The sequence below is a fragment of the Musca domestica genome, unplaced genomic scaffold (assembly GCF_030504385.1).
Source record: "Musca domestica strain aabys unplaced genomic scaffold, Musca_domestica.polishedcontigs.V.1.1 1, whole genome shotgun sequence".
In the NCBI taxonomy this organism is placed as follows: Eukaryota; Metazoa; Arthropoda; class Insecta; order Diptera; family Muscidae; genus Musca; species Musca domestica.
The window spans coordinates 47,654,228-47,658,827 of record NW_026712114.1 but is presented as its reverse complement, the minus strand read 5'-3'; the positions used below and the strand labels follow the sequence as shown (position 1 = coordinate 47,658,827).

Sequence of the window (4,600 nt, the reverse complement as noted above, 5' to 3'; positions counted from 1 at the left end):
CTAGTATTCCCGATCACCATAAACATTAAATTCCCGATTATCGAGTGCGCCTGGAAAGCTATTGAGTTCCCGACTATATCTAAAGTCAATTCTCCAATTTATCGAAATTATCGCATTTGAACAGAAGAAGATTGTAGTTTAGTATTAAAACCATAAAACACCGCACTTTAACGCCAAGGAGAATTTGATTATTTTCATTTCATTAGGTTCCCAGGGGATACAAACCATTTCAGGTTCCCAGGGAATACAAGCCATAATAATTTTTATAATATTTGTCCATTGTTTTGAAAGTTTAAGTTTCCAATCGAAATTGCCTGTAAAAGTTTTGTATATTGGCCCGGAAAATTTAACGTATTTTAATCCCTGTCACAATTTTCATTCAAAGAGACTCTTATATGCTCAATGAAGGTGACGTGTTGGATTGGATTGATTTTAAAACATTTTGCTATGGTTTGGAAGGACGAATATTTTATCTAATACCGAGTGAATTAAAAATCTCAAAAGTTTTATATATAATTCATAGTTACAAATGTTAATTTACCGTTTACTTGTGTTAACCTTTAAAATTTTTCTTGCTGGTTTCAAATCCGTTGAAATGATTTCTGCATGTAATAATGGTAACATAGAATATTTAATTACAGTAGTCTTCAGCCACGTTTTCTTAAAAAGGTATAACCAATTTCATGTCGTTAATATTAATTAGCTATTTTCTAATTGGTGGGTTTAATTAAATCTCTTTTAAGCATAAATTAATTAATTTGAATAACTACCTGTAATTTGTAAGTATTAACAAAATGCACATACAGTCAGTCACCAGCCCAAGGCAGCGTCTCGTAACAAAATTACATCCACCCCTAATATTTGGCGTATTAAGCGTTTTTTTTTTAATAAACCCTGCTATTTATGGTTACAATATTTTACATGTTTTATTATTAGTAATAAACACTATTGCCGTCTATTTAATTAAAGGTTATGGACAAGTGTGCCTTATTAAATTTTAATCATTGAGGCGGTTCTACCGCCACATTGACATTTGTGACAACAAGGTTAATGTTGCTAAATAATAGAATTAAATGACTGCCTTTAGGGCATATAGAATCTATAATTAAATAAGTGTTCATAATACTCGCTTGTTAAATTGTGCAGATGAAGGTGTGGGTATATGTGAAGTGGAGGGAAGTAAAGTGACGTGTAGTGCGTGTGTGCCATTTACTGTGAACAGAAAACACCTATGCCACCGCTGAACAATATTCAACATTTGCCATGGCATTGCATGTACGTATGTATGTATGTATGTTGGTGGGTGACCGTTTCCTAGTTACTATTCAGAGTAAAAATATGTTACATACCGATGCGTATGCCTATTGTGTATGGGAACATGCTAAGGGACTTGTGTTCAAACGAAAGATACTCAGATAAATGGGTGTATATTGAGGTGGTTCGTTAAAACATATTGTTATACCCTCCACCATACATATTATAGAGGGTATATTAGGTTCGTCATTCCGTTTGTAATTCATCGAAACAATAATTTTAGACCCAACAACCCATTAGACCCATCTGTCCGTCTGTTGTAATCCCGCTAGAGTCAAAACGACACAAGATAGGAAGTTGAAATTTTGCACCGGGCTATATTGGTCCACGAATCGGGTCATTGAAAAATGTGGAGAAAATCGTCAAAATACCGAATATCCCCCCGATATTCGGTATTTTGATGATTTTAGCCACATTTTTCAATGGAATTGTCTGAAATTCTACACAAGGAGTTCTTCGTGAATACTTTTACCCCTGAAAAAAATTGTACATATAAGTCCACGATATCGTATAGCCCCCATATAAGCACCCCCCCCCCCCGATATTCGGTATTTTGCTGATTTTATGCACATTTTTAATGGAATTGTCTGAAATTTCACACAAAGAGATCTTCGTGAGTACTTTACTCCTGAAAAAGAATTGTCTATATAAGTACACGATATCGTATAGGCCCCCATATAAGGTAAGTTCTTCGTGAGTACTTTACCCCCTGCCTTAAAATCCACACAAGGGGTTCCTTCGGAGTACATTATGCCCTTATAGAGCCCATATAACGGAACCCGCAGATATACCGAATATCATATACCGAATATTATGATTTTCGCGACATTATTAATTTATAAACAAACTAAAGGTTGGATTTATGGACCTATCATCATTCATGAAGTTTTGTGATTAAACTACCCATCTTAACGTCCACAAATAAATGTATTATTAAAAGTGTCTCAGTTTACTAAACTGTCAATGTGTACCTGCAAACATATTGACATTACTTGCACAAGAACAATTTCATTATTTGAATTGTAGTTGTGTGTCAATAGTTTGAGTGGAAAGCGATACAACAATAATTGTTCTGACTTTAAGTAGTTTCATATGATGTCTCAATGGAATACTACATCCACCACATAGGTGTATGTGTCTGTGTGTGTACTTATAAGTTAATATGTTCAATATCGTATCCTCATATCATAGCAACTTTCACCCTCCAACCATCGAGACATCATACTTCCGTGAATCGATTTATCAGAATAGCAGTTTACATTGGGGATTGTCGTGTCAGAGCAAGTAACTAATCTGGGCAAAATGTTACATTAAGCAAGATTAAGAATGAATATTATTAAGAACACAAGCATGGGAGAATTTAAGAAGAATATTAAAGAGGCCATTTGTAAAGTGAATGAATACTACTACGCTAATCAAGTAAGTCAGTGTCCGATTTGAAAATGCAAATTTGAAAGGATATAGAATAGTTGACTTTTAAACTACGTATTCGTCTTTGAAATTGAATAAACACAACTTGATACATTGATCATTTTCTAGGTCAATTTTGAGGTACAAGTCGTAATTTTGGAAAAGCGCATACTGTAGATTTTATACCCTCCACCATTGTAAAAAAATTCTAAGACGTAGAATTCTAAGACGATCTAGCGGTGTCCATCTTCCTGTTGTAATCACGCGGACGTTACCTCCCCATGTTCTGTATTTTCATGATTTTAGGACATTATTTACCGGAATTATTTCAAATTTCGTATTTGGAGTTCGTAATGGGTACTATCAGATCCACGTCTTCGTATATCCCCCATATAACGGTTTTCATTTAAGTGATAGTTCTCGGAACTTTTTTTTTTTGAAATTTTTCAAGTTCCTTCCAAATGGTGGAGGGTATTAAAAGTTCGGCCCGGCCGAAATGAACTGCTTTTTTACTTTTTAAATCTATAACGAACCTATATATAACGAATATCTGACCTATGTAATCGGCTGAAACCAGACGCATCGGCTGAAGCTAGAATCTGGAAATTTTGCACGAGGGCCAGTTTTGGTAGTTAGTAAGACTGGATTTATGAAGAAAAGATTACGAACATTACTACAATGTAAAAAAAATTAATACTTTGTATTGGACAAACGAAATGAGCTAGAATTCTGAAACTTGGAATGAGAGTGCAGGTTAGATGTATCAAAGGGTTTTTAAAGACTAAAAAGGTACTTAACTTCTAAAATTGTACCATTTGGTATTATGTGAATCGATAGAGCTAACAAGTAAAAAAGCTGTAAGTTCGGCCGGGACGGACTTTTAATACCCTCCACCATTTAGTACAAATTTGGCAATTTAAAAAAAAAAAAAATAAATAAATAAAAAAATAAAATCCGTTAAAAATTCTGTTAAAATCTTAAAAAAAAAAAGAATGCTTATACGACGACGTGGACCTGCATAGGCAACTTTTGTCATAAGTTATTACAATATTTAAATGCGAAACTTGAAAAAAAAAATCTGTTTATAATGTAGCTAAAATCATCAAAATACCGAATATGGGGGGTACCGGGGGGCTATACGAAGACGTGGACCTGCACAGAAAATTTTCTGGAATGGGCTGAAGTATCCATTACGAACTTCACATGCGAAATTTGAAACAATCCCGGTAAATAATGTCGCTATAATCATCAAAATACCGAATATCGGGGGGTACGGTATATGGGGGCTATATGAAGACGTGGACCTACATGGCCCATTTTCTGTTTTATGCTGCAGTATTTATTACGAACTTCAAATACCAAATTTGGATCGATTCCGTTAAATAAAGTCGCTAAAATCATCAAAATACCGAATATCCGGGTGGTATCGTTATATGGGGGCTACACGAAGACGTGGACCTGCACAGATAATTTTCTGTCTTAGGCTGTAGTATTCAGTATGAACTTCAAATGCCAAATTTGAAACAATTCCGGTGAATAATGTCGGTAAAATCATCAAAATACCGAATATCGGGAGGTACCGTTATATGGGGGCTATATGATAACTTGGACCTACATGGCCCAATTACGAACTTAATCTGCCTACTGGCAAAATATACATGTGTGCAAAATTTTAGCCTTCTGTCTCAATTTGTTCAAAAGATGATTACAACAAAGAGATGGACAGACGGACAGACAGAAAGACAGACGAACATGGCTAAATCGTCTTAGAATTTTACGCTGATCAAGAATATATATACTTTGTTGAGTCTGACATGAGTATTTCGAGGAGTTACAAACGGAATGACAAAATTAATATACCCTCCATAGTATGGTG

The 4,600-nt window shown here is 34.7% G+C and overlaps 1 long non-coding RNA gene across 1 annotated transcript; it reads left to right on the top strand.

Moving 5' to 3' along the window:
* The first annotated feature begins 2,349 nt into the window (after positions 1-2,349).
* LOC131802875 (uncharacterized) lies at positions 2,350-3,153 on the top strand. Its single transcript, XR_009342407.1, has 3 exons — positions 2,350-2,444; positions 2,506-2,733; positions 2,854-3,153. It is a non-coding gene; the product is annotated as an uncharacterized LOC131802875 (long non-coding RNA).
* Positions 3,154-4,600: the final 1,447 nt, after the last annotated feature.